Source organism: Ursus maritimus, unplaced genomic scaffold (assembly GCF_017311325.1).
Source record: "Ursus maritimus isolate PB19 unplaced genomic scaffold, ASM1731132v1 scaffold_12, whole genome shotgun sequence".
NCBI lineage: Eukaryota > Metazoa > Chordata > Mammalia > Carnivora > Ursidae > Ursus > Ursus maritimus.
Window position 1 is genome coordinate 7,537,881 of NW_024423564.1, and position 20,836 is coordinate 7,558,716.

General features: G+C 41.8%; 1 long non-coding RNA gene across 2 annotated transcripts; it reads right to left on the reverse strand.

The window, feature by feature from the left end:
- Window positions 1–1,993: 1,993 nt before the first annotated feature.
- On the reverse strand, window positions 1,994–20,247 carry LOC103680863. Of its 2 annotated transcripts, XR_573176.2 has the most exons (4): window positions 20,091–20,166; window positions 19,542–19,631; window positions 13,194–13,327; window positions 1,994–2,980 (listed from the first exon to the last, which is right to left on the reverse strand). It is a non-coding gene; the product is annotated as an uncharacterized LOC103680863 (long non-coding RNA). The 2 variants fall into 2 exon arrangements; XR_005834036.1 differs by lacking the exon at window positions 19,542–19,631 and having other exon boundaries at window positions 20,091–20,247.
- Between the last annotated feature and the right edge of the window lie 589 nt (window positions 20,248–20,836).

Below are 20,836 nucleotides of genomic sequence, written 5' to 3' on the forward strand. Positions count from 1 at the left end.
AGGACCTCAAAATCCTTTCCTAGTCCTTTCACTTTTCAGATGAAGACCCAGAGGCCCAGGGTGAAGTGTGTGTAATGTCCTCAGGTTATGTGACTTGCCAAAAATTGCACTGATAGTTGGTAGAGGGATAAAATCTACAGAAAACTGAATTGCCAAAGGGCAAATTCTCAGGGGACTTTCAGAGCAATTCTTCCCTGCTGTGTTTCCAGCTCGGTCCCCAACAGCCTTTTGCAAGAAGAGACCAATGCTGAACCAAATTGAAAAAGCAAACTGTGAAAGCATAAATACTCCCAACCCGGGTAAATTCTTTGGCCTTGTCCATGAGCACACGGCAGATGCATTAGACAACAGATGTATCGTATCAGCTAAAGTGCAAGAACGAGAATAAACATTTGGGGAAGCTCGAATCCGGATGCCAAAGGCACATTTGACCAAACAAGTCAAACTTCAAGGTGAAGTATCAGCTCCCAGCTATCCCCAGGTTGTTTGAAGATTTGTTTTAAGTGCACAGTGACCTCAATCTGTGCTTTATTAATTGGGGGAAAGGGTGTGCACGGTTCATTGTTGCATAATAAAGCTTCTGCTTGATGGCATATGTGGTATGCTTCGGTTCTATGATGAAATGGAATTCCCAATCTCCCTCCGGCTGGTGAAGTCTCCACACATCCAGCTGGCTGCTCTAATTCAGACTGTCTTACCATGTGCCTGAGCTCCTGCTCCTTCTGACTTTTGTCTTATTTCCTCTTCCACGTCAGTCATCTCCAGGAATTCCCGTATGAAAGCCATGAGTGAGAATTAACTGTCACAAAAACAGAGCCTTAGCTATGCTCTCTCCTGTCTTTCTTTAAATTCTACCTACCCTCCAGCAAAAATTCTTTCCCCATGAAGCTGTTTCTGAGCAGTTCTACGCAACATGATTTTACACTTGTCTTTGGTCTATGCATGCAATTTACCACAAAATTGTGCTCTGTTTTTTCTGTTGGTTTTCACTGTTGTGTACTTGGACTCCCTTGAAGATCATGAGAAAATAAGGATGGGGGTCCAGGCAGGCAGCCCTTGGAACACTGCTCTTAGAAGAGGATCAAGCAGATACACCCAGGAAGTCTTGTTTCCTGATGGGTGTTTGCTGGGACAAAGCAGTTAAATCGCAGCCTAGAAGGGGGCTATGCACTTATCACTACAGGAGCCCCTGTGTCTACTGAAAGGTATGGCTCCCCCAGAAAATGATATGTCTGTGTCTTCTCAAAGTCATAACTTGACCTTCAGCATTATCTTATCTCTTCAGTTCAAATCTAACCATCCTGCCTAAGGAGTATCCTTAGCATTTTCAATTGAAGGTCCCTTACGCAAAACTCTAACAACACCTCAAATAAGAACTTTATGAATACCTTGGTCCTATCTCCCTTCTTTAGAACAAGCTAAAAGTGACACTCAGTTAATCTAGCCTGTGAGCAGTTCATAGCCAAGTGAGAGCATTTCCCTTCTCTTTGCCCTCTGTATTTGCAGTTACCAAACGTCATTTGTAACTACTCATCTGTCATTCTAGGGAGAACAGTTTAGGCTTTGACAGATACAATTCCAGGACCTTATGGTACTTAATATGACTTTGATGAGTTGGTTCAGGTAGCCATATAGGACTCCAGTGGTGGGTCCAGGCCTCACACCTAGGGTAGGTGAGACTAGAAGTATGACAAGGTTACCGCATACAGATAGCAGCTTCTATTGACAGGCAGTGGTGCCCCAGAAGAAGCCAAGTCGCAGCCTGCCAAGTGAGGATCTAGAAAAAAATGACAATTATCTTCAGTTTCCTCTCCCTTCCCTTTTATCCATTTTCTCCCACATGGCCCAATCAACCCGCCTCTAGGCCCTGAGTAACTCTCTGTTTTTCCACCATTCTTTCCATTAAGTGCCCCACCTCCCACTGCCCAAGAAAGAAAATGCTTCCTGGCACCAAGCTACACACGAGCAGGTAATTTATGGACTACCACTTTCATTAGCTCAATGTCTTGCCCTCCCATGAAGGCAAGTCTTTATTGAAATAAAGCCATGAGTGAAAATATCAAACAAAAATATTAAATCACTGAGAGATACTTAGGATATCAAAGTGTAGACCAGTGATTCTCAGCAGGAAAGTCTGGAGGCAGGGAGTGTGGGGGCTTTTTAACAATACAGACATCACTACCTCCACCCCCATTGCTGCAGTGAAGAACCACTGTGTGACATGAGACAGACTTGAAGAGAAAAATTTACCTTTATACATAGGTGACTATTGTGGAAGTTTGAGGTCAACTAATGCAAATAGCTACCTTTAGAGAAGGAAAGGAAATCAAGTGTCTCCTATGTGTCAAATGTCATACTAGGACTTTTTCTCATTCAAGCCTTATCCTATATGGTGGGTATCACCTTGCCCCATCACCATCACCATCACCATTTTACAGAGGAGAAAACAGGTCCTGAGAGGTTAAATAATCTAAGACCACACAGTCAACAGGTTGAACCAGAATTCAAGCTCAAATCTATCATCACAACCCATACTATTTCTGAAAGAGTCTGGTCATGTGTGAAAGTACCATCAGAGGCTGAAAATATTATATGAATATTGGCCATCATGTTATTATATGTATTAAAACACGAGGAGTCATTGGGAGCTTTCAGCTTCGCTACTCCTGCAGATTTGCAGTTATCTGTGAGGACAGCTCTTCTCCCTGGAGGAGACTGCGGTGCTGCCTCAGTTACACACTTGGGGCCATTTCCCACCGCAGCCCTTCCCTGGGTCACTGAGGGGCTGGCCATGGACTTGCAAGCCTCTCCTAACAGGCTCTGGCGACACCACCTTGTTGTGTTGCCAACAGTCCTTCCGGGACCACCTCTGAGACTTCAGAAGATGGCTGTGATCTGCTGAGGTGAAGTCTTTTCCAGTTGATCCAAAATGTCTTCTGAGACCAGTTTATATGTTCATTCTTGTCAGCCTCAAACATACCTGGAAAGAACACATTTAATTACTGTAAATTCTCCCCTGAATCCACTAATGTTGAGCACTAGGTCACACATGATCCCTTCTCCTCTGCCAAGACCAACCGTACTGGTTTTATGTAATCAAATCGATCGATTTTTCCACTTTCGTTTCTTCTTTTAGTACTTCTGCTTATATATGTTTAAGTATAAACTTCTGCACACCTGGATTATGTTAAACTATTCATCTTTACATTATAATACTTCCATGTTTCTTAGCATTTAAAACTTTATTCCATCTTAATTTTTGGTATTATCTGTGAGGTAAGGGAGTTAACCACTGTTTTTTTCAAATTACTCTCCAATACTATTTATGAATTAATCCTTACCTCCACTAACTTTTTCAAATATTACATTGCATGTTTCTATGTATACTTGTGTCTGTTCCTGAACTTTTGATAACCTTTGAGACCTACCATTTTAACAAGTCTATATAGGAAAGGAAAAAGAATAGTTATATGCAAATAGTGTTTTCCCAGCTAGTCCCTGGAGATAGGTAAGAAAGAGACCAAAACAGGGGGAAATCAGAAATGAATAGTGAATGATCAGAAGGGACTTATCAGTTCAATAAATAAACCCTTGTAAGAATTTTCCTGGTGTAAATGAAGGTGTTACCACTCTCCCTTAATGTAGTGAGCAAGGAGGAAGCATAATCAGTATAGAGACACACCTGTCAGAAAAATGTTTGGCTCCATTTAATTGCTCTTCCACCTCACCCATTTATAAGCCAAAGTATTCTACTTACTTACACACCTTCAGGGTCAGGCCTGAGCATATTCTGAACAGAGTTCCTGCTGTGGGCAAAAATTATATTGGGAGTTCCTGTCTCGATAGGACCTACCTCATTCAGTAACTGCAACTATTAAAGAGATAATTCATGAAAAGCACTTACTACATTGCCTGGCTGTATGAGTTTGCTAGAAAACTGCCATAACAAAATACCATAGATGGGGGGGGGGGCTTAAACAACAGAAACTAATTTCCTCTCAGTTCTGAGGGCTGGCAATCCAAGATCATACTGTCAGCAGGTTTCAGTTCTCCTGAGGCCTATCTTCGTGCGTTGCAGATGGCACCTTCTCACTGTGTCCTTACTAGTCTTTTCTCAGTACACGTGCATCCCTCGTGTCTCTCCCTCTTCTTATAAGGACCAGTCATACAGGGTTAGGGCCCATCCATATGACTTCATTTAACCTTAAGTATCTCTTTAAAGGCCCTATTTCCAAAGAGTCACATTCCGAGGTATACCGAGGGTTAAGACTTCAACGTACAAATTTGGGGGGGGGGGGACACAAGTCACATAATAACACTAGCATATATGAAGGAACTAATGAAAACGAACTATTCTTAAGTACATGTGTTGGGGCAAGGCAAATAAACATCGATGCCACGGTAACCGGAAACATATGAACAACTTTGCTTTTTCCTTTCTGACCAAGAATAGATGTCTAATGCTTGAACAGCTAGGACGGAACAGAAAGCCTTGTCCAAATAGCTACCAATTCCAACCAGGTCAGAGGATACTTGAAGGCTGGAGCACAATGGCTCAGCAGGTGGATGCTGCTAAGGGAACTGAATTGGCTAATGGCCTCCCCAAAACCATAGGTTACTATTTTAAATGTTACAAAAGACCGTAGAGCATGAAAAGATGAAAAATAAAACCAGTGTGGGTCCAATCTTCAAAGGAGGAGAACTGAGTGATAGGGGCAGTTTGGCTGCATGAGACTAAGCTAAATTGCTGAGTACTAAGCTGTCTGGGGGCTAGAGGGAGATCACAATCTTTTCTGTCCTGGGGCTCTCAGGACAGAAAATATCCTTTTCCTTTTTTCTTTCTTTTTCACTAAAATCCTTTTTGCAGTCCTTGAAGATGGAAAAGGGCTGTGTGCTGGCCAAAAGCATGCAAAAGGGACACAAACACACTTACCCCTAGTGCTACATAATGTAAAGGTAAAAGAGGGCTTATTTGGGGAAAAACCTTCCAAGCAGATTTGAAGGAGCAGGGCGAGCCTCTGCACTCTTGTAAGAGTGGCACGCTTAGGCAGAGCATAGCTGCACTAGACCCAGCAGGGCCAAGCATTCAAGTAGAGTAGTCACCCACAGCCATTACAGTGCAAAGTGACCCTCTCCCCCAACAATGCTCTATGTATTTGCGGAAAAAGAACAGTAGGTAACTATAATGCCATGGAAGCCCCCAGTTGAAGAAATGGCCTTGTTAAAAAGGGGATCACCCAAAGCTCAGGAGCTAGTATTTCTTTTTTTAAGATTTATTTTTTTATTTTGAAAGAGAGAGACCGAGCACGGGGGGAGAGGCAAAGGGAGAGAGAGTGTTAAGCCAACTCCGCACCGAGCCCAACATGGGGCACGATCTCAGGACCCTGAGATCACAATCTGAGCTGAAACCAAGGGTCAGCCGCTTAACCGACTGCGCCACCCAGGTGCCCCTGCAGGGGCTAGTCTTAGGTCATTCTCCGTCCAAGGGCTTTCAGGACCCTCCAGATGCTCATCTGCCCAGTCAAGGAAAAGGAATATGTGCCAGCAATTGTAGGGAGGGCAATCCTCACTACATATGTCATTGGAGTACTTGTCAGTTGAAATGGCAGCACAAGGCGGGACTGATTTTCTTTAAGAGCTCTAATATAGACGGGCCATAGGTGTGGTCTTTAAGAGCCAGGACTCTGCAGGACTCTTGTTTTTTTTTTTGTTTTTTTTTTTGTTTTTTTTTTTTTTGCATTAGGGCCCAAATTGTGATTTAAAAACAAATAGACCACAAACAAAAAACGCAAGAAAACCTTCTGGAGTTACACTGCCAGAAAGGGCCGTGACCATGGGATCTCTAAATTCCTTTGTGTCATTTGAAGACCCCAACAGTCTCCTATCCCCACAGCACAGATAGCCCTCTGAGTTCACTAAGGGATGAAGTCTTTTCCTTTGACTTTTCTCTCTGCTTCATGTGCTTGGTTGCTCCCTTGACGAATGGTGGTCCAATGTTATTAACACTATGAAAATAGTAAAAATATCTCAAACATATATTGTAGAGCAGAGATAATTTACACCAAAAGAAGAGGGTCACTTTGGCCAAAAGATTGTATACATTTTTTGGTAGGTGCCAAACAAACAAAAATCCAATGACTCTCAAATTTTTATCTCCAGCTTTCATCACTCTCTCCCAATCCAGACATGTTCCCAACGACTGACCAGGCACCTCCATCCAAAGCTACTTCATTCTAAACATACCCAAAGCAAGCGCATTTTTGTGAGTTATACTATCTATTTAAGTCATCCAAGTTAGAGCTTTCAATCTTTGAAAGCTTTGACCCCTAAGTCCTAATTAATTGGTCATCAATTTTTATCAATTATACTGCCAGAATGCCTCTATATCATTATTGTTCTAGTGTTCTTTATCCTTATTGTTCCTTAGTTCAGTATCTTCTCTCAAGTGAATAATTGCCCAGCCTCTAAACTAATCTTTCTGCCTCCAGTTTCATTTTGATTTTTGAACCATCCCTTTGAGACATGGTGGATGGGAATACAAGCTTGACCTCTCCTGAACAGAAGGGAAAAAGCAAAAATTCCTTAGGTCCAACTCACAAAAGAAGAGTGACAGACCTGAGAAGCAGAGGAACAAGACTTTCCCAGTCAATGTGGCATGATGCTTTGGTTTGATCCAATGATTTTGGCAGAGTTCTACGCATTTTCTTGAGAGGAGATGGGAAGGAGATGTTCTTGATAGAAGATGGGAAGACAGGGAGAATGGCTACTCAACTGGGGGGTTAAATTAGCTGAGAATCTATTAAGACTCAAGATAGGTGACCCTTACTTTCCTTAAGTAATATGCAAAAGAACTTGGGTATGTACACACTCTAAAAATTACAGGCACATTTTAATTTTTTAGAGAAAAAAATTACTCCTAAATCTACCACCCTGATAATGACTACCATGTCTGTACATACCCTTCTTGTCTCTTCCCACTGCATACATATTTTATATAGCTGCAATCACTGCCTTTGTCTTGGGTAAACATATAGAATTATATATCTAAAGATGTACTAAGTTAGAAAAACAATTGATTGGGGCGCCTGGCTGGCTCAGTCAGAAGAGCATGCCACTCTTGATCTCAGGGTCTTGAGTTCGAGCCCAAATTGGGATTAGAGATTACTAAAATAAATAAAGCTAAAAAAAAAAAAAAGGAAAACAATTGACCTTACCTAATCTCATACATTTCACTTGAGGACTTTTCAATCTGGTGTATATCATTCATTAGAGAGTAGCTCCTAGTGGTAAAGGGTGACGTTGGAGCCTGGTTGTACCTACACAATTTTACACAAAAGGAAGGGTGCCAAATTTGGTAGAGCTCTAGCCATTTAATATCAGTGGACCCCACATATGGGGAAAATGCCTGAAGTCTAGGAAATAAAGAAGAGAATCTCTTACTTTCATAACACATTCTGGCTCTTACTGGCAGCATCCTTAAAATGGGGTTAATAATAGCTACTTTCCAGGGCTTATGTGAGGAATAAATTAACGTGAAATTATATTAAACTATTAAAAAATCATACAAATGTAAGGAAAAACTATTAGTATCACTCCTAAGTCTGTATCTCTCACTAAACTCCAAATTCCTTAAGAAACAACACCCTTACTTCCTACCTTTGTATCTCCCCACTCTACCCCCCCCCCACAATACTATAATATAGAGGCAGAAACCGAGCTCTACTAGAGCTGAAAGAAACAATTTTTCCCAGAATTGTCAGGGACATCTCACCAAGAGTTTTACAGGGGTAATAATAGGGATCCGGGAGCTATTTTTAATATTTATAAGAGTCTAACCTGATATTACACTGTTATCAGCAGTAAAGCTTTACAAGCTAAATAAAACATCAGTGTCTTCCTTAATTTTTCTTGTTTTCCCTTGTAAATGGAATTACATAAAATATGCATCTCATAGAAAAATTAATTGTTGCTTTATTTAATAAATATTGTGTGAGGCTCTGTGGTAACTGCCAAGGAAAAAAAGATGAATAAAAGAAGCCATAATCCTTGCCTTTATAGAACTCACAGTCCAGTGAAGACAGACAAGTTCAATGTGCAAGTATAATATTATATGACAACAGCAATAATAAGGACAATCACAATCAAGGGAATATATGCAGGACTGTTAACCTAGACTTAAGTGGGCTGGGTGGTCATGAAAGGCTTCCTAGCGGAAGTAAAACCTTAAAAGACTTCTGAGAGTTACTCAGGCAAAGGCTGGATATAAAGGAAGAAAAGGAGGCCACACAATATGTCTAGGCAGAGGGAGCAATATATGCACAAGATCAAAGGTGACAGATAACATGTCACCAAGAAATTGTAGTTCAACAGGGTCTCAATGTAGAATCGTGGTATAGGAGTAGGTAAAGAGAAGGATGGCATTTTACCCCAACTTTTATTTTGAAAATGTTCACACCTAGAAAAGACTTGAAAAAATGGTGCAATGAATATCTACATACTTACACCTAAATAATCCAGGGAGTAGTGGGGAGGGTTGATGCGGAGAGGGAGAGAGAGAGAGAATGAATGAATGAGGCAAAATGTTAATAATTGGTGATCAACTGATGGTAGAGATTTCTAACACTCTTCAGATGTTCCCTCTCCCCCAATCTGTAAATGTAAATCTTTCTACAGCTTTCCTCTATTTTTTCCTCCTTTCCCTACTTGGGAAACTTTGAAGATTAACTGGTCATAAAAACATTCTGCTGTAATGTGAAAGCTACAGGAATTTTCTTATCCAGATAAATCAGTATTTGTCAATGTGTTTCATAACCAAGTCCCTAAGGAACATTTCCAGTCTTTTTTTCTAATTGCCTCTTCTGGAAACTTTAATATACAGATATATTGCATATTTGGCTTTATAATGTGTGTGTATTATATATACATATGTATTTTATATATATATTTATATATATATAATGTATAAATAATATATATGCTTTCTACTTAAAAGAGTGAAATTTGGGGGGCACCTGGGTGGCTCAGTTGGATAAGTGTCTGGCAAGTGTCTTGGTTTCAGCTTAGGTCATGATCTCAGGGTCTTGAGATTGAGCCCTGCGTTGGGCTCCATGCTCAATGGTAAGTCTGCTTGAGATTCTTTTTCTCCCTCTGCCCCTGCCCCACCCCCATTCTCTCTCTCTAAAATAAATAAATCTTTAAAAAAACAAAAAGGAGTAAGATATTTTCACACTCCAAGAACCAATTTTTGCCCACTTATGGACAATATCACTCCCACTGAGAATGCATGAGATAAACAGATCTAACATAAAGAGGAATAAATCAGATTATAATTGAATGAATTCCCATACCAATTAGCTTTTATAAACAATATTAACATATTAGTCACTTATATAAATGTAAAGTAAGATAAATTCAAAAATTTCTAACAAAAAATAAGTTAATCTAAGGCTTTGTGTCAGATCTTCTATAAAAAACTTTTCATTATAAGCCACTTGGCCACAGACACCATAATTAATATGCTTCAAAGAACCTAGTGCAGTGATAAAGGACCTAATTCGTCAATTGTCACCTTCCTGACAAAATGAATTAAATAACATAAGTCTCTATTGGGAAAGGTAGGGGGAGGACCGTGGCAATCCCAAGTAGCTTGGGGCCAACAGAGAGGAACCAACCCAAAGCGGACAAGTCTTAGAGAAGGAGAATGCTCTTTGTAGGAGGCAGCAAAACTTGGAATGAGAAGACTGTTTTGAAGATAAACTACCAACAACATCGTTTTACCAAGGTCTACAGCAGCACTGTTAAGTAGAAATTTAATGTAAGCAGTGTACACAATTTTATTTTAGAAGCCACATTACAAAAGTAAAAAGGAACAAGCAAATTTTAATAATAGATTTTATTTAATATATTTTTATTAAAATATTATCACTTTTAGAGAAATAAACTGTGGTAGATTCACATATTGGAATAGTATCAAGGGCAAAAAAGAAATAAGCTATCAAGCCATGAAAAGATGTGAAGGAAACTTAAATGTCTATTACCAAGTGAAAGAAGCCAATCTGAAAAGGCTACATACTGTATGATTCCAACGATATGACATTCTGGAAAGGACAAGATGACAGACAGTAAAAAGATCAGGGGTTTCCAGGAGTTTGAGGAGAGGAAGAGGTGAGTAAGTAAAGCACAGGGGGGGTTTAGGATAGTGAAACCACTCTGTGTGATACTATAATGGTGAATACGTGTCATTATACATTTGTCAAAACCTATAGACTGTACAACACCAACAGTGAATGAAAACTATGGACTTGGGTGATAATGATGTATCAATATTGGTTCATTATGCCAAATGTAACTCCCTGGAGCAAGATGTAGGTGGTAGGGAGGCTGTGCATGCGTGAGGAGAGGGGATATATGAGAACTCCTTGCACTTTTTGCTCAGGTTTTTTTTTTTTTAATAATGAAAAAATTTTTTAAGGTTTAGATTACTGTTTTTCTAGAGGTTTATTCTTTTTTTTTAAAGTCTTTGTCAGAGAGAGAGACAGCGCACAAAAGCAGGAGGAGCTTCAGGCAGAGGGAGAAGCAGGCTCCCCGCTGAGCAATGTGGGATTTGATCCCAAGACCCTGGGATCATGACCTGAGCTGAAGGCAGATGCTTAACTGACTGAGCCACCCAGGCGCCCCAATGTTCAGTTTTGATGTGAATCTAAAACTACTCTAAAAAATAGTCTGTATTTTAAAATATATATTTATATATATCATTTCAACATGCAATCAATATAAAACATTCTGAGATATTTTACCTTCCTTTTGCATTACCAATCTTTTAAAACCCGCATGTATTTTACACTTACACCATTTCTAATTTGGATTAATTAAGCACATTTCGAGTGCTCAAAAGCCACATGTTGGGTGGCGCAAGTCTAGAGCAGTGGCAGCACCAAGCCACACTGGATACTTACATGATACTGACATTTGCTATGCAAATGCAGCTTCCAATCAAGCCTCTGAATCCTCTTTCCACTCAGATTGCCTTGCTGATTGGTGCCTCTCAGCTCCTCTCACATAGACATTCAGGAGCATCCTCCCTACAAGCCCCTTCCCCCAGTCCAGCCCTCCAGACAGCATCACTCCAGAGATTTTCCTGATGGGACTCTGCCTAAAAGAGAGGCACTGAACACTGAAGAATATAAGGGATTTATCACACCAGAGTTTCCTGAAAACACCATGTACTCCTCATTACTAAAAAGAGAAAGAGCTTTCAGATCCTGCACACTGTGCAAAAAAGAAAAAAAGAAAATGAAGAGTTTATTAAAATGCAGTGCAGATTTAAATGCTATCTAGAAAACAGGTACTTAAGAAAAAAAGAGTTGCTGTCAATATAGAAATAAATAACTCGGCTTTGCCTCAGTTGGTGGGGATTATACATATTTCTATGCAACTAGGAACATTATTTATTTATATTTCTTAGACATATTCCTGGAACTAATGTATAGACTTCTCTATAAGCCATGATATATTATAATCTACTCATGCTCTAAATGCTATTACCGAGATGTGGGTACACTTCAGCTCAGAAAAGTCAGCTGTCATTTGAATTAGAAAAGGCACTATATTAAATCACAGTCTGCTCTTTTATATTCATCATTTTCAGGTTCTGTCACTCAGAGAAGTGAGGCAAAAAAGGCATTTATTTGCTTACCATTTTGAACAGCTCTTCCAAAAGAAGGGAAAAGAAAAAAAAAAGAAAGTGGCCCCGCACAGCCCCACAGAATCCTGAGAGGAAAACTATGTGATATAACACAGGCTGCACACATATACGTTATATTTATAGTCACAGAAATCACTATGAAATGCCCAGCTCCCATCTGAGTCCTCTTTGAAATACAGGAGGGAGTTTTAGAATAAAACAAATAAAATTGGTATTTAACTGTAAATACTATTTTAAAATCAAGACTTCTACATGAAAAGTCAAAATATTTTCCAACATTATAGCTAAATGTTTTCAAATAGTTATCTTAATATAATTTAATAAAATTACATGATATCTGGGATTTGATTGAAAATATTCCAACAAATAAAAATTATAACAAAAGTAAAAGTTCTGGAAATACCTGAAATAAAAATGATACTGAATGAGAGATATTTGGAGGTTCATTACACTCTCTCCACTGTGTTTAGCTTATATCTAATGTTTTCCAAATACAAAAGTTCAAAATCGTTGGGGGTAAGTTTTAAAATATGTGGGTATCTTTATAACAAAAGAAACAGTTAACTGGTAATTTCTGACTTAGGGCGTGGCACGGGAGATTTACTATTTATATACATTCTTTTAAATTAGTCACATGTTTTTATCAAACATTATTTCCTCAATAAAAAAAATCTATATATACACATATGTATACACACACGTAACACACACACATTAGTGTTTTGTTAAATGTAGAGCATTCTACACTTTCCGAAGAAACTGGTTATGCATTTGGTCTGCACCTGATTAGTTGTGGGTCCTCAAGCAAGTTACTTCTGAGCCTTATTAAGTAAGAATAACATTTAAATGAGAAAATACATTTGAAAATACCCAGCACAGTGTCTGACACAATATAGGTGTTGATTCTTGGTTTAAACAATACTTAATACATAGGGAGAACTAGGCCCACCCCTAACATTTGAGGGGCCATGAGCAAAAGGAGAAAAAGAGTCATTTGCCCATATTGTTTTTCTCTTTCCACCCAATAGAGGACATCCCAACAACGCCATCAAGCTCCACCACCCCCAAAAGCTGTGCTTGACCACTTCTGAGGCCAAAGTGGAGGGGGTGGAGCAGAATAATGTACTTAGTATTCCTTGTCCCCTGGGTAGGGATGTGACTGGAGAGGGGCCTGAGTAGGTCCTTCCAAGCAAAGAGCCCAGGGCAGGGGACACAGGTGCCTGGACTAAAAGCTGTACTGATTAGACACCAGGTTGTTGTACTGAACCACTCAACAGAGTAGCAGTCAGAAGACATGGATCCATGCTCTAGTTCTTCCAGAAACTTCATGTGACCTCAGGCCATGTCTTTACCTAGCTGTGCCTCAATTTTCTCATATATCCATCTAATAAATATTTATTGGGCTCCAACTATGGGCCAGGCATGCATCTAGATGTCATGAATACACAGAGAATACAATAGACAATAATCCTTGGCTTCAAAGACTTACCATTCTGACAGGGAACAAGCTAAGAAGAGATCTGGGGCAACTGTATTCCAGACAAAGGGTCTCTTCTAAATCAAAGTTTTCAAGATTAATCTTGCAAGTTGTCGTGTTCATTAAATACAAATAACAAAAGAAGCCTAAGGAAAAAAAAACCAGCATAAGTTAAATTATAATGCAATATTATAAAGAGTACAAAACATGTCTTTTTTCTTTTTATTAGCTTTTTAAAAATTTTTTTAAGATTTTATTTATTTAAGAGAGAGAGAGGACAAGAGCAAGTGAGGGAGCAAGCACAAGTGGGGGGAGGGGCAGAGAGAGTGGGAGCAGCAGACTCCCCACTGAGCAGGGATCCTGCTGCTGTGGGGCTCCATCCCAGGACCCTAGGATCACGACCTGAGCTAAAGGCAGACACTCAGCCAACTGAGCCACCCAGATGCCCCCCCCCTTTTTTAATTTTTTTGAGTGTAGTTGACACATAACATTATGTTAGTTTCGGGTATACAACATAGTCATTTGACAAGTTTAACCATTAAGCTGTGCTCAGCCACAAGTGTAGCTACCATCTGTCACCACACAACACGATTACAATATCATTGACTACATTCCTTATGCTGTGCTTTTTATTTCTGTGACTTATTCCCTCCATGACTGGAAGCTTGTATCTCCCATTCCCCCCTTCACCCATTTTGTCTATCCCCCCACCCCCCACCCTTCTGGCAATCACCAGTTTGTTCTGTGTGTACAGGTGTGATTCTGCTTTTTGTTTGTTTATTCACTTAAAACATGCCTTTTAGTATCTGTTCTCTAATGCACCAGTAGGAGTACTCCACAACTGCTGCTCTAATTTTAATCACAAGAATGATCACCATATGCAGTACAAATTCCAATCTCTAAATGTGCCATTTTCTTTATATTATTATCCAGTTTATGTATATTTTATGTGGAAGATAAATTTATATAAAAGATAATGTAATCACAGAGCATTTATCCACATTAATTTTTTAGTAAATACGTTAATATATCAGGCGCTTCATGAAACATTTATTTCAAAAAAGGTTAATAATGAGCTTTATTATTTGATAAACATAAAAAAGGAATTCACAGAAAAAGATGAATAAAGTGTGTAATAAAGTACAGTCTAAGAATAGCTTATATTTATGCCAAACCAATTAAGATTGGGTGCAGCTTCCTGACTATATCAGCTGGAATGTTCAGCGTCAGGGTAGAGCATCTGGTCAGGTAACTAACTAGGAGTCAAGTGAGAAGAGCTAGTAGATCTTAAAGAAAGAATTCTTTCTGAAAGGGTGGGTAGTTAAGTAATAATGGAACTTATGTCTCATTTAGTTCCAGTCTGATCTGAAAGAAGTTACACAAGGACAGCTCCAAAGCTCAGACCATTCTAGCCATTTCATTTTCTTTAATCTTGCAAGTTGTCAGAGAAGTCACGCAACCTTCTCAAGGTTGAAGAGTTGCCCATTTAACACAAAATATCAGTTCTAAGGAAATACTTATACTTGTTAGATCTCACAATTAGAAACATCTCAAGGTACAGTGAATTTCTAGATAAAATGCAAAGCTTCCATAATGCAATGCAACCAATTTTCTCTTGTCCATCCCAGTTCGAAATAAGCAAAAGTGTGCACAGTCCAAGTTAAGTAGTCTAGCATTTTATTGAAGCTACTTCCACTAGATGGCACTAAAGACTCTTAGGAATCACGCTCAAAAAAAGTCTGGGTGGGGCAGTAGAAGAAATGAGATTGACAAGGCTGACAGAGGTCGAGCTAAGGAAAGCCCCTACTAGAAGGAGAGCTTCCATGAAAGGAGGGATTTTTGCTTGTTCTATACAATGATATATCCTGGCACAACAGTCAAAAGCCCCTGCCCTCATGACTATTCTAGGGGGGAGCAAGACACAAAGACATTCTGGGAAAACACATTCCACGTGCTTAAAGAATATTTGACGAATAAATGAAGGTCCTGAAGAGCCACTGAAGATCACGATCGAAGTGGAGTTTCAGAAAGATCTCTGACAGGATTATAGAGAATGGATCGGAAAAAGGAACATCAATTAGTAATCCAAACAAAGTATGATAATGACTTGAACTAAAGCAGGAATACTGGGGATGGAAGGGAGGGAGTAAATTCAGAAATACGATGCGGTTATTAACGATAACAGTAAAAAGAGCACCCATATCAAACTTGGGCTAATGCTCTAGAAACACCACCTCCAAATCTCACAACAATCAAGGGAGGATGAAGATTTTTTTAAGATAGGGCTGAGTTCCCTGGGAACTACCAATTTCCAGCTGGTTTAAGAGCCAGCTGGAAGAAGTCCTGCTCTCCAGGGAGAAAGAAAAGGCGTGGTTAGAGGGGCAGGAAGTGGAAGGAAAATCAAGAATAGTGTATGGCAACCAAGGGAGGAGAAAGTTTTGTTGGTTTTGTTTTGTTTTGTTTTGATTTATATGAGAGAGAGACTGGGGAGAGGGCCAGAGGGAGAAGCAGACACCCCGCTGAGCAGGGAGGGAGCCCAATGAGGGACCTGATCCCAGGACTCCAGGATCTTGACCTGAGCTGAAGCAGTCACTTAACCAACTGAGCCACCTAGGCACCCAAGGAGGAGAAAGTTTTGAGAAGAAACTTATCAATGTCACAAGCAGGAGTGATGGGCCAGTTCAGTTGGTAGAGCCAGTTGGCATGAGTCTTGATTTCCAGGTCATGCGTTCCAGCCCCACAATGGGCATAGAACTTATTTAAAACAAAATAAAACTACAGCAAATTCTGTTCGCTAACAACTGGATTTAACACGTAGGACATTACTGGGGACTTTGCAAAAAGCAATTTTCAGAGGAGTGGTGACGGCAAGTCCAGTTCCCAGTGTTTAGGAGTAAAATGCGAGAAGAATTAGAGAAGCAAGTATAGACAATTCTTTTTAAGAGGCCAAGGGAAATCAGGAGCTAGAGAGGGGTGTAGGCTAGGAGACTTAAGCATGAGTAGGAGTTGAAAGAAAAATCCACCAGAAAGCAAAGGATGAAGACAGAGGAGAGGGAAGAGGCAGAAGAGGCTGGGCTTCAGAGCACAGATCCTAGGAGTAAGGCTTCTCCTTCCTTTGAAGTAAGGAAGCAGACGGATGGTGAGTGAGAAAGAGGTGCAGTGGTGAAAGGTAAGTGACATAGCTCTCTGGCTCACTTTCTATGTACTCACTCAGTCTCTGGTGGGGCTAATCGATCGCTAGGTCTAATCAAGACCTGCCTGATTTCTTCACGGGTCATCCTGCCTTTCCATCCTTCCTGCCCTTGGTACTTTCTCTATCTTGGGCACAAAGTGGGCCGAAACTCTTTAGACACCTTGATGGACCTGATCGCTTTCATCAGTCCCATTCCTCTTATCCTGTGACTTCTGTACTTCCCTGTACTATTTGCTGCCTGGGGTCCCCAGAAAGATGAAGCAATATGTGAGCATGGAACAAAACACTGAACTGATTCTAGGAAAGGAGAATCCTTAACTAATGCTCTCCTGTGACCTCACCCCGTATCACCTACGGTCTGCACAGCCCACAAAACTCTTGGCTGCACGTAGTCCTGGTTATTCTCCTTTGTTTGCAAACATCATTCCCTGCCTCATCAATAACAAGCCTTTATTACAGGTCTACTGATTAGGCACTGGGTTGGTTGCTGGGTTTCTCATCTTCATACAGAGACAGTGTGTTTGCGCATGTGTGTATAGCGTATACACAGATACATGCACCCGTATACACATATGCATACATACAAACTAAATAAAAATGCTCAACGCTACAATATAACACAAACTGTAAAGAGAAAAAGAGCTACTGGAGCTCAAGTCTGGAGCCCTGAAGTAAAAGAGAGTTTCAAGGAGGTGGTGTAAAGCAGGCCTGACATCAAAGAAGGGTAGGTTTAAATAATAAAGGAGGAAGGATTCTGCAGACAAACTGGCAAAAAAGTGTGTTTGGCAATGTTTGGGGGATAGCTAAAAGGCCAGTTTTTTATTGTATTAGGGAATCCAGATTTTATCCTATGGAGATAGGGAGCTCCTGAAACTTTCAGAATGAAGCCTGCCTTGTACCATGTTTTTCCAATTAATTTGGGAAAAACTGTAGGATTGACGGGAAAAAAAAAATGGGAGGCCAGGGATAATTCAGAGACTATTACAATATCTGAGGTGAGGGTGTAATACTACAGGTAAGCATCCTGTATCATCCTAAAATTCTATGCGTAAGATGTTGGCAGTAGGGATGGAAAGAAACTGGTACCTGCCTGGATATGGAAAAAGAGAAAGGAAGCCAAGAGCGCTATAAGGTTTCAAGCTGGAGAGAAGGGGGAATAATGATATCCTTGAGAGAATGAAACAGGAAAATTCAGAGAGCACAGTTTAGTGTGCAAAAGAGTTCAATGAAGTTTAACGTATGTGGGTCTGAAGATGATGGGGACACATTTGGGTGCAGATTTAGAATAGATATTGTGACCAAAACTCAGGGGACAAAGTGTGGATCTGGGAATCATCGCTGTAAGAGGGCACGTAGAGAGAAAAGGTAGGGTATAAGAAGGATAAAGGGGAACCAGTGAGGAAGGAGAGTGTGAGAAGCAGCCCAAGAGATCAGAAGGCCAGGAGAGTAGAGCATTTCAGAAATCAAGAAGGAAGTAAGTCTGAAGGATGAGGAGGTATGTAACAATGGTGAATACTAAAGAGACTGTATATTGAGAAAAGGCCAGTGACTTGGTCACTTGTAATCTACAAGAGAAAAGTTTCAATAGGAAAGAGGAGTTGGAAGTTAGTTTATGTGAGAGAGGAAAAAAATGGGTGATGATGGTGATGAACACAGAAAGTGGGACTACTCTTTTGAGAAATATAGGGGTGAGAGTCACGAAAGTCAGTAAGTGGAAAGCCAGCTCAATCAAGGGAGGATTTGCTTCCCCCTTTAGGACTTGATCATAACTCTTGGCAGAAATAACATGCTAATAAAGGAGTGATTGAAAATGTAGGAGCAGCAAGGTTTTGAAGAGCCAGGAGAGGCCGGAATAAAGAGCAAAGGTGTTGAGGAACAGAAGAAAAGCAGTCAGGATGGGTATGGGAGGTGTGACAACCATAGATTGGGGGGGCGTAAGGGAGAGGGCAGAGGGAGAGCCCCAACAACCAGACTCGATCTCACAACCTTGAGATCATGACCTGAGCCAAAATCAAGAGTCAGACGCTTAACCCACTGAGCCACTTAGGCACCCTGATAAACCATAGATTTTTAGGGTAGAAAGTGAGGGAGTTCTCCAGATAGTCTTGCTTTTCTCACTCAATTAAAGGCAGTTACCTGCTGAGTATATAAGGGATTAGATGCTTAAGAGGCTAAGAAAGGAAAGGGAGGTTAGGGTCAAATCTTAAACATGGCATCATAGGACAGGAGTTCAAGTCTCAGATGTGTTACCCTGGGCTGGCCACCAGACCTCTCTGAGACTGTTTCCTCACAGAGTAGTTAGAAGATTCAGTGAAATAATGCACATGTAAATTATAAAGCACTTCTTAAACAAGAGAAGCTTGGAACACCTACCATGGGAAATGTGATAGAGCATGAATAAGAGATGGAGCAAGCATCACCGAGCATCAGGTGAAGTTCAGAGCAAGAATATATAGCAAACGCAAGTCCGCACGGTTTTTGTGACTTACTCCAGCACACCAGAGTGTAACACACAGATTCTGAGTCGGAGTAGGTGAGAAGGAGAAGCTGAAGAAATCTAGGTAAGGACTCTTTTAAGACCTTTGTAGGCATATTTATTTTCAGAAATCACATGTAATTTTCATATAAAAGTGGCATTTGAGGGCGCCTGGGTGGCTCGGTCAGCTGGGCGGCCAGCTCTTGACTTCACCTGGGGTCCTGATCTCCCAGCCATGATCTCTGGGTCCTGGGATTGAGCCCCATGTTGGGCTCTGCACTTGGTGGGGAGTCAGTTTCAGGATTCTCTCTCCCTTTTCCTCTGCCCCTCCCCCCGGCCTGCTCATGCACGTTCTCTCTCATAAAAAAAATAAATCTTAAAAATAAATTATAAAAAGTGGCATTTGACTCATTCACATGTTATATTTTGGAAATGGCCAAATATTTCAATTTCTAAACGTTTTTATATTTTAGAGTCAAGTTTTATTTTGTGTTTCAGATTTCCCTATTTTTGTAAGCTTAGGCTCCAGGCACTGTGCCTATGGCATGAGCTGAGTAATGGAGACATCAATGAAACAGCTGCCTCTTGGGTCCCAATCAAGTAGGGAAGGTGATAAAAATCAGGCGTAGTAGATAGGCTTAAGCAACCGTAAATCAGAGGAACCGTGGAGGGTAAGGAGCTAAACTGTTACCATTTCTGGAAACTGCGGAGTTGCAGGTCCCAGATCCCAGGTGTGGCAAAGCCCCCACAGGGCCGAAACAGGAGACTCCTGGTAAGGATACTTAGAGAAGGAGACAAAGAAACTGTCAAGGCTGCCTGACGCGTCCATCTTCCCCATCAGTTTGTGAGCCCACAAAGGGTTCATCCCTCTTTGACATCCTCCACTCTCCCACTGTGACCAGTCACGGGCCCTCCCCCATGATCAAAACGGCGGGACAAACGTGCTCCGTTTCTGGTATACAGAAGTGTAGAATTCTCGGTGACAAATCCTTAAGCCCTCAGGTCTTCCGCGCCCCTGGCCCCGAAGGGAACCAACGGCTCCTCCAGCCCCAGCGAACCGCGAGCCGAGCTCCCCAACGGCCAGCCCTCGGTTCAACGGTCATCCAGACGGATCCCCAGAACCAGGGCCTCAGGGCCGTTAGCCCCGGGAAACGAAGTTCTTGTAGCCGGCAGGCTAGGCCTGACGGATTCCTGAACTAAAATAAGCTGGGGAGGTCCAAAGGGGAACTCGAGGACTCACACCGGCTGAGCAGAAACTGCCGTTGTCACGCCCGAAGCCTCCGGGACGAGGAAGACGCCTCGTCCTACAACTCCCAGCAAGCTGTGCGCTGAGCTCGGGGCCCACTGACAGCGCCACCCACCAATGGGAAGGCCCAGTCTGGGTTCGTGGGCCCAATCCGAGGGCGCAAAGGAGGTCGTCCCCGGGGCGTGTCAGCGCGGCTTTTTAAGGGGTCCTCTGGCCTCTCTGGTCACTACAGCGATAGAGAGACAGTCCCCGTAAAAGGGTGACGCTGGCTATACTATGCCGCTCACTCCCAGCCTCACTCTTTTCCTCCCTTCGGCACGAGCCCTCCGGCCGCCCGAGCCCCGGCCCCTAGTTTGGTCCCTCCCCTCCCCGTCGGAGTGGACTGGAGAAGATGTGGAGTTTCCGAACCTTATTGGATGCTGGTGGTGTCACTCTGTTGGGAGGCGGGGTGCCCAGCGGCGAGGGCCTCCCTTCTCGGACGGTGATTGGACTCCCCCGAGTAGACCTGGACTGGGATTGGTGCGAGGAGGGGCCAGAGCCTTCGGGCACCTTGGGCAGTGGTGTTGGGGAGGCGGCGGCCACCGAGGAGTCGACGGAACTCACAGCTTCCTTGCACGCCGTGTGCCGTCCGCGCAGGGCCGGGTCGAGGGAAGGAGCAGGAGGCCCCCCCCCACCTCATCACGCGAGGGCGGGGGTGGCGCTTGTCGCGTGTAGGGCGCGGAGCCAGTGGGGCGGGTGGC